A 10,259-nucleotide genomic window follows, 5' to 3' on the forward strand; every position below is an offset into this window, starting at 1 on the left:
GGTTGGTTGGTTGGTTTGGGCATTTTTTCCCCTTTTCCTCCCTTGGGCTACTTTTTAATGAAAAACTCCTCCAGTACTAGCACATGAGTCATAAACATAATTTCCTCTAAAGTCGTAGCAGCCTATGCAATACTAGATAATTAAATATTGAAAAGGTCTGTGATTCTTGTCTTTGCTCATTCTAGAAGCAATTGCAATAAAACTCTGCCTATTGCAGACAGGTACTGGAATGTCTCAGAAGTGACAGATGGATACGGTACAAATGTACTTAAAATCTCAGAAATGATGCAATAGGTCAAGCTGAATCCTGATTCAATAGAAAGCAAACATTTGATGTTTTAGCAATGACAAGCTTTGTGTGGACCCTAGCAGGAGACCTGTATGGTTGCAGTCTCAGCAGGTCCGATCAGCACAACTCTGCCTAAATCAAATTCACTGTCACCAGTCTGCAGCAGCTCAGGGTCTGATCTATAGGATTAACAGAAAAATCTGTCAAAGCATCATAATGTATCTTCTAGAGATCAAGCCACTGAGACTATTATCTCTCTTTGGGGGTGGTGGGTGAGAGGAGAGAATATTTTTAAAACTCATCCAGTACAGATGCTGCAGACAGGATAGCTGTTCCAAGAAGAACAACCAGCATAAGAAGCCTTACTGGGTTGGGATTTTTAAAATAAAAATACTTTATTGGGGAAAACATCTCCAGCTATGCTTACAGTATAGGATTTTGGCATAATAGTGGCAGATGCCTGCAGCATTAATATAACCAATAATTATATTTTTCATATAATGTGCTTCAAAGGAAAAAGGAAGAAACCACATGAGGTTTTAGCTCAATCAGCTTTATTCTCATCCTTGGTCTGGTCTTCTGGCCAAGGCTGCAGAGGAGAGATAAGACTGGCTGATACTGCAAACCTGTAAGCCTCTCTTATCTGTCAGTAGCGCTCTCTTCCTGACAGGGACAGGCAGAGGCGTGTGATGGCAGCTTTTTTTCTTGTCCTTGGTTAAACATAGAACTGCTGTTGAATTTTCTGTTTTGTAGGTCTGTTTATACATCCATTACACTCAAAATAAACTTGTCCTACATGGAAGATTTTCATTAAGTTCACAAGTCTTTTCTGAGCTTAGTGCAGATATGTGTCTGTTAAGCTGCCCTAAACATAATTAGCTGTGTTCTGGCTTTGGTAGTCCTTGGTGATACAGATCAGTTGTAATCAATATGAAAGGTTCTGCACTAGATTCTTCATCTGCTGCTCAAGGCTGGGAGTACAGTAACTACCCTTCTGGATCCAAATATAAGAAACCTGAAATGTAGATATTCATTCTTCCACCCCAATGCTGCAACTTGTCTCTTGGGCAGGTGGTGGTTTCAGTCTGGTATTCCAAGTTCTCTGGAAGCTGCCAGGTGGTGGGGACAGCTGCTGATTCTCACACCAGCATATTTACTCCTATTTGAAGGTGACTTAAAGGGAAGAAAATGTCTGTTAGAGCCAGAAAATGAATTTGAAGAATGTGCTACCTCTCTGCATGCCCTGGGCTGTGATGGTGATGCAGGACAGGAGATTGCCTCTGCCATGTATCTGCTATTCTGAGAGCTCTGAAAATAGTTACCCTGAGGTTTATATTGACTTCCTGCTGGTAACAGTCGACTCCATGATGTCCACTCTGCACTGGGGATGGCATTTCTCGTTTCTCTCATGGAAGCAGTGTGATGAGTCTGTGATTATGCTTATAGTTCTGGGATTCAGTGCAGTCTGAATATAAGTCATGGTTATGAAGTGTTCCCTTCATCATGTGGGATTGCTGAACAGTCCTAGTTCTGAAGGAGGAGGGCTAAAATTTTCTTTCTGATTAACAAGACAGCATTAATTTTGTTCCTGCATTATGTCAGACTTCAATGTAGCTAGTAGGTATTAAATTAGACAAATTACTAAAAGATAAATAAAATAGACTAATTTTATTAGTTACTACACTACACAGTTACATGCTGTTTTCTGCAAGGCATTTGGATGCTGCATGAGACAGCTGAAAGTATATTGCAATTAGAGAGAATGAATTGGTTGACAATTTCCTCTCTTGAATGCTTCCATTAACAGTCCCACTAACAGTTGTAGTGAACCTTTAATGAATACAATAGGCCACATAACTCATATGAGCCTGCATGGCTTGGTACATGATATGTTCTGTAATGGTACCTTGCAGTTTTCCATCTAATTTTCGAAGTACTTCATCAACAACTTGAAAGGATTTTATTTAAAAAAAGAAAGTTGTCTCAGTGAAGAGAATGGACTATAATTTCTTTTAGCCCCATTACCTTTTTCATATCTGCTTTGTTCTGTGTTAAACACATTTGGAGAATGGCACAAATAGCAGAATAGTAAGGATGTAGTTGATTAATAATGTGTTTAACACTCAATTTAATTAGTTTAACACTCAATCCTTAGAACTTTTAGTATAGTGCTGGGGTACCCTCTTGGGTAGGCTCGTTTTGGTGGCTTGTGCAAGCCCTTAGCAATGCAGATGGGATCTGCTCCATGCCAATTCAAAGGCGTGTCTGAGTATCTAAGATGAGTGCTTGGATGCATATGCCTGTGCTGAATAGCAGGAGCTTCATCTAACAGAGTCAGGATGAGGTAAAATTAGGCCGTGCTTCTGCAGTAGCCTAGTCACTTCCTCCTCCAAGTGATCCCTCTCTGTTGTCTTCTGCATGATGTGTGACATTGCTATAAAGCAGAGACGAGTGGTTTGAAGAACTGCTGGGAGTGAACTTTGTGCCTGACTCTTACCCATCAGTCAGTCCTTGATGATCAAACTTGTTTCTGGATCAGTCTTTGTTCCCCCTGTGTAAAAAAGAGGTATATGGATTTGAGACCCTGAGGTTTAAGAGAGTTTGTTTAAACCCTAGTTCCTTACTTTGTAATCAAATATTTCCTTGTAAAGGCAGTTTCAGCTGTCTTGTGTGGCTTATGGATGTGCTCAGGGTATGCCCACATGGTCATGTATTTAAATGTCTTCCTGAAAATTGGTGTTCTGCTAACTCTAGAGTATGGACTTCTGGGTTTGGGGATGTTATGTTGCGTTTTGGACAAATTTGGATTTAAAAGATGAGACTTTTGGGGGATTTATTAAGGGTGAGCTGGGAATTGCTCTCAAGGGTGCTGAGGGAGCCCCACTGTTTCAAAGCTGGCTCCACTTTGCAGGGCCATTCTCTCACAATGCCATACCTCAGGTCAGCATTCAGGATGTCTAAGCTGTCAGCAGCACTAGTGAGGAAATGGGGTTCAGTAAGACATGGCTGGCTTGGTGCTGGCTGAGTCCTTCCCAGTGAAAGAAGTTGGCAGTGGTGAGATGAAGACATGGTGGTGGATTTGTTGGGCTTTTGCAGTAGGATATGTCACAAACTGTAGAGGGGCCAGCATTGGTTTGGTTGGCAGTAAAGCTGCAGTCTGCTGTGTTTTGTTCTTAAGTGTTAAAATTTGCCCCAATGCTGTTATCAACCCATAACTGATCAAGGCAAAATAGTCATCCTTGCCTCTGCATAACAGATGAGATGCTTTGAAGAAACAGGGCTTTCCTAATGTGTATTTTCCTTCTGCTGAGCTCTTCCACAATACCTGTGCACATGTGTGCAGACATGAGAACAGACCTGACTTCCTGAATTAATTGTTTTCGCGGTGCTCTTACATTTTAATAAAGCAGTGGGATTGTCTTTGCAATCTGATTGCTATTGTCTGAAGGAATTTTAGCAGCTCTACTGATCATGCCTGATGCTTTTAGCTACAAGACCCCCTTCCCTTTCTCCATTAAGTCTAGAAGCAGCTCTGTCCATATATCTCATAGCTGTTGCGAGGTGCTGCTTAGCAAGCAAATGGCTGGTCTAAGCTGCCTCTGACAAATTAAATTAATTATCTGCAGCCTAGTTCATTAACCAAGTCTGAACAGTGAATACTGTGCTATTAGTATTGCTAGTGGTGCATTTTGCATGCTGCTTTTCCTCTTCCTCCCCTGCTGCCTCTTGGTCAGCACTGAAGTTATGAGGGTACCTGCTATTGCCCTGTGTCTTTAGAGCAGGGCTGCTGTGTAAAGAATTCACAGGGCTTACAGGTTTCAGGCAAGTCTAGTTAGAGTGCATAAGCTGAAGCTGAATGATGACAGAAGATGCACAGTATGGGATTTTCATCTGATGCAAATCTGGATTTTGTTAGAGCTGTTCTAGATCTCCCTGTGGTAGCTGAAGCCAGCTTTCCCCAAGACTCAGTCAGACTGCTTATCTGCAGTTGCCAGAACAGAGCTATCTCTACCTTATAGCCTGCTTGCCTGCTGTGGATTCATTTGAGGTTTTTGTTGTTGGGTTTTTGTTGTTTTGGTTTTTTTTGACAGAGGATTTTGATATGTAATGAGGATTGCTCATAAGGGAGTTCCTATGGATCCAGTAATCATTAGAACATCTTTATGAGAGGAGTCTTGGGGCTGCCTTAAACCTGTCTTGAGAACCCGTAGGGGAAAGGCTGTGCTTGGTCTCTGTGCTTGTAACTATAGTGTGTTACCTCTGAATCTTTAACTCCTCAGTTAGACTTTGGCTAGACACCAGAAGTTAGGCTGTAGGGCTTTTTTTGGCAAGAACTGGTAAGTGATGCAGTTTTCTTTTGGATTAGTGCATGTGTGGCCTTTCATTTTAAAAGGCATTTTTGTACCATGTTTCAGCTGGTAAATGAGTTCAGTTCTGGCCTGTTAGAAGGCAGCAGTCTCAGGCATAGGTCAAGTGCTACTGCCACAGGGTATGAAGAATGCATTTCTTTGCTTCATCTTGTCGCTCCAAGAAGATATTGTTAAATGTTTTCATTATTCCTCTTACAGTTATTTAGCGTTCTTGCCTCTAGAAAGAAAAAAATAGCTAAATTAACTGTATAGCATTTTTAATGCTGGCTTAATGTAAGGGCAAATAAATGCAAGAAGCTGTCGTCGTTTCAGGCTACTTAGAGCACTAGAGTTATCTTAACATAGTGGATATTTGGCTTTTGCTGGTATTTACTTGAGAGGATATTAAGAGTAAAAGGATGAAAGAAAAGTACCTGTTCCCTTTATTGATAGTATTACACTGTTCACAGTTACTTCATTTTCTTTATTGACATCAATATTTTGGCTTTCTAAAGTAGAAGGCCTACTTAATGTGGAAGCACCTGCATTGATAACAGTGAGACAAAAGCACTGATAACTGGATTTCAAGGACTATCTATTAATAGGCATGCTGCTTTAGTTGGATTTGGTGGCCCAAGTTAGTTGAGCACAAGCTAGGTGGCAGGGTGTTAGTTCACAGAATTAAAAATAGCTCACTATGATTATTCAATATTATCTTTAGATAATAGATATGTAATAGGCATTGTTCCTATTTATTGAAAGGCTGGGTTTCTGTGCATTGGTTTCCATGTTATCTGAAGAGGTGATCCACTAGGGATGAAGGTGAGTGAGAAGCTGGTTGTCTTGCTAGTGAAATTTACGACCTAATTTGCTCCTGGTGCAAGCTTTTATCTTCCTCCCAGAAATGTTTGTACATCAGTGTTTGAAGAATGGTCTTCTGTTAGTCCTGAATGTCTTCATGGAAGTCAGAGATGACTTCAGCTGACAGTGTTGCATTCCTACTATACATAGCAGGGGTGGTCTGGCAGTCCAAGTACAAAAGTGGCTTTGGAGGTACAGTTAGCTCCTAGGTTTTGTCATACCCTATGCTGGCAACATTGAAGATGTGGGACTAGAGGTGATCTAGCATCTCCTACATTGCAGTACTGGAAGACTGCTCCGGAGTACTTTGAGATCAGAGACTCATCCTGTGATATCTGTTTATGTTTGCCTCTGAGGTTTTCTAGTCACTAGAATGGGAATATGAGTGATTGTTGTCCTCTTTCATATTTTCTGTAAAGATAAAATCGAGGGTTGGTGTTTTAATTTTGGCTGTGATTGCTTGATGAATAATTCTTTCTGGGAAGGAAAGCACTTTGTACATATCAAGTGCACTTGCTGTAGGTAGTACTAAGATAATCTAGAAGGAAAGGTAGCTTTATGGAATGCTTGTTCTCTCTTCCTTTGGATGCCAGGTATCTTAAAAAATGCATTTTTTTAAGATAATAGCTGCACTTGAGTATGTATAAATGGGACGGTGTTTAGAGATGAACCATAATAAGCCTCCAAGGAGGCATACTTATGTATAGAGTGGTAGGCAAGCAGCTCAGTTTATGGTAGGTGTACATCATTCTTATCTTCAGAGTGTGCTTAATTTTATGGTGCACTTCTGTTTATCTCTGAGTAATAGTGAAAAATCATACTTCAGCAAGATGCTTTTCTTTCAGCAGGTTGGGGGGGCTTCAGGCCATAGTACGGTCTCTGTTGTGGGACTTGGTGTGCTTCTTTGCTATGAGCCTTGAGACTGAGGCTTGAAGTCAAATTCTTGAAATGAATTAATGTTTCAGTATCTTGCTGGATTTCTGACGAGAGATGTCAACCACTTGGAGGACTAAGTTATACAAAGTAGAAAACTTCTCCAAGCAATATAGTACTTCTTATTAAAGTCTGAAACTTGCTGGCTGCTGTAGGATCTGAGACAAACACTGGGACCCACTACCTTCAGCATTAGTCAAAGGACACTTTGCAAAACAGAAGGTAGCATAACCTGGCTGTTTTTTCAGGCTCCCGTTTTGCTCTGGAAAAGACAATTGGAATTTCCTTTCTTCCCTTCACCTTTGGAGAAGGGAAGTATTTGATGTAATTTTTTTTGGAGAAGGGGAGTATAGGAAGGCCTCCTTTAGCAGGTTACTGGATTGTGATGAATCTCACATTTACTGATTTTAATATCTATTTAAATAAACAGAATAGGTATATGAAAAGCTGAGTCCTCTGTAGATCTTATGGGAATATAGGCTGTGGTGCACCATCATGAAGCCAAAATTGTTAATACTTTTCTCCTTTAAAATTCCATAAACAGGAATTGGCTGACTCATCACTAATCATCTCTGGATTGAGACCTTAATCTTACTCAAATAACATTGTAGCACAACAGAGTAAGACACTGGAAATTTTCTTGTTTGTACTCCATGCATTTGCATACAAGTGCTTACTATTTCCTGATTTAAAGCATCCAATCAGCAGCTTGGAGATGATCTGGTAAAAATAAAACTGAAAACTCTCTTATGAAATTATTTGAGGTTACGTTCTTGAATACTAAGTTATTTGAGGTCTCTCTAGATCTGATCTGCTCTGAGAATCAACTCCCTCCCCAGTCTATGGTAGGGAACATGAATCTTTGATTGTACGAGCCAGGGAAATATATTTAAAAGAGAACCTATGGCTATTCTTTCATTATTAACAAATGCCTGTTAGAAGAACGGTCTCTCTGACCCTGTAGGCAGTTCTCTGCACATCTGTCAATGTTTGCCATCATGAAAGCATAAAACTGGTGCTCAATGCAAGTGTTACTTCAGGACTCTTTTGAACAGGTGCTTTATATAAATCTTGGAGGGATAATTCCTGGAGGTGAGTGAAGAGCAGGTTTCTGAACGTTACCAACATGCAGCGAAGAACAATGGAACAAAAATTGGTGATGCCTGAATTCTTGGCTGGAAAATACTCTCAAAAGCAAGTGTCAGTAGCAGTTACTACCCTGCTTATTACCTGCATTTGAAAAGGTCCAGACTGGGAAAACTGAGCTTGAACTAGTGGGGTTTGATACAACAGTGTCATTATCTTAAATCGGTTGAATATGCTGACAAAATGATACTGCAAGAGCTGTTTTTCCTATGTTTCAGCCACTTTGTTCTCTAACCAGCAGCCTCAGGCAGAAGAGATTAAGTCTTTTAATTAGATGCTACCCCTACCAATCTGATATGTTTTGAGTCAGCAGGCCAAAGCTTTTAAACCTTTTTGAATGCAATGGCAGTTAAGGTAATGGTGGATGGGATGGTGAGGTGCAATGAACAGAAAACTTGTCAGTACACCCCAACAAAAATCCTGTGAATTTTGGTGATACCGAATCTCTTTTGAAATTATTCAAACATGGGTTTTCTAATGTAATGTTCAAACAAAATGTCATATTTCTGTTGTAAGATGCTAAGAATCCAAATTGTTGCATAACAAATACAATTTATGTCTAAATATAACTGCAGAGGAGTACATTCCAGACTTGAGAAATCATTAGCTGCTACAAGACTTGAGTAATTGCTAATTAGTGTGGTTTGTGGCCAGTACTGATGAAGTCACCAGAGTAGGAACAAATGCACTTAAGCCAGCTGTGGTATTTGGTTTCTTGCTTGTAGTCCTTCTCATTGGCTTGCCAGGAACCTGGCTAATGTATTGACTCGCTTCCTACATTGAAGTACAGAGAATGAAGCGATATTTGCTTTATTGCAAGTTATTAATTGGGTGAAACTCATTTTTTAACAATTTGTAGCATTCTGAGCTCTGCTTGTGGCTGAGGGCACTTTGCTGGCTTCCAGTGCTAGATATACATTCCAGTAGTCACTTTATGTGGAGTGAAGGTGCTACAGGGGCTCAGCATACAGTGATCATGTATTTGAGGGTGTAGGCAGAGGAGAGCCTTGAAGTCTGTACTCTAATAGTGTTAAGCAGTTTAAACTTCTCTACAGAGTAGTGTTCTTTGAGGAGCACAGATCACTTACTCCCTGCGGAAGGAAAAGCTCCTTTTGCTAGAACTCTCAACAGTTAATGTGATGTTGAACTGTCAAAAATATATTTCTGGCCTCCATAAGTATTTGCATTTCACCGGTAAAGATCAAACTATAAAGATGGAGTAGAAAACTTTTTTAAAGAAGTTGACGTCTTGACGCTCAGCCTGTGTCTTCAGATCTGTCTCTGCAGCCATCATCTCTAGGATATGCTCAGCTTCTAGTCCTGAACTTTGCTAGCTTGATTAGTTGCTAAGAAAGAAACTTCAACTTAATTGTAGCAAAACTGTATTATATTGAAACTGGACTGCTAAAGGGAATTTTTTGGTGGTAGGACAATATGCTCTGAAAGAGGCTTGCATAAAATTAACTTGAATAAGTCAGACCTGTGCTCTTGCTAGATATGTAAGGACCTGTCAGAACTTGAGCGATTGAGACCGAAGCTTCATCTTTAAACTGAAGAACTTCCACGGCAAACCACTCAAAATCATTTATCCACTTCACTCCTGAGCAGTGTGTACACTGGGGAAGGGCCAAGACTAACTACTAGGGTGGGGTATTGTCTAGATGAGCTCCTGTTCAGGGGTTTCTGACAAACAGCCTCAGTTTTGCTTGTAAGTATTGTGACTAGCAGTAGTAATAAATCAGATCCCTATTTCACTGCTGGGGCAGCATGTTTAGATACCTTCCTAACATGCAATGCCCTTGGAGATGTGTTTTGGCACAGAGACACTCTGGTCTTGTACCTTTCACATGAAACTTGAATCAAGCAAGTAACAAAAAATTGCTTTCAAATTTGTTCAAAAAAAACCCCAGAACAAAACACAGCAAAATGCCACCCCCCCAAAAAAAACCAAACTCAATGTTAACTCTGGCTATTTACATATTTGCAGTTGGACTGCAGTTTTTCTTTGTATTTTTTTGACAAATTTTTTCTGCTTTAGAGACTTGGAACTTAAGGAGCAAAGTAGATCTAGATTTGAAAATCCAGAATTTATGCCTGCTTAAGGGTCACCCTTCAAAAATTTGTTCTGGTCCGTAATCTAATGGTAAAAGCGGGATTTTTAAAAATTAGAGTATTCCACAAGGGTATGGACTAATTATTAAAGGACATGGTTGGATTTGTGAAGTACAAAGGCCAGGAAAGGATTAAAACTTGCATAAATTTTTGAGGCTAGGTTTCTGGAAACCCAAAATGTTCAGGGATTGATTTAAGTGCTCGTGATGAAATATGAAGGCTCATTCAGTAATAAAATGCTTAATGGTATCTGTGGGATGAAGAATAGCTCAGGAATGGTATGTCTTGGTACCTGCCGGTGATGCACTGATCTTGGAGGTAGCAATGCTGGAAACAAGGAGGAAGAACCCAGTCCCTGTTGCATGAAGAAGTTCACCTGTGCTGCAAAAGTGCTGCACAGCTCTCTTACCTTAGCCAGCTGTGCCTAGTGCCTTGGCTGCAAAAAAGGAAACCTGTGGTGGTGAATGGATGTGTTGAGACTGGATGAACACGTGGGAATTAGGTGATTAGAGATTTCCTTTTAATGTGCTTATGTCGGTAACTATCTAAAATATTTGCTGGTAGCTGAC

Source organism: Corvus brachyrhynchos, unplaced genomic scaffold, assembly GCF_000691975.1.
Source record: "Corvus brachyrhynchos isolate BGI_N302 unplaced genomic scaffold, ASM69197v1 scaffold103, whole genome shotgun sequence".
NCBI classification, from domain to species: Eukaryota; Metazoa; Chordata; class Aves; order Passeriformes; family Corvidae; genus Corvus; species Corvus brachyrhynchos.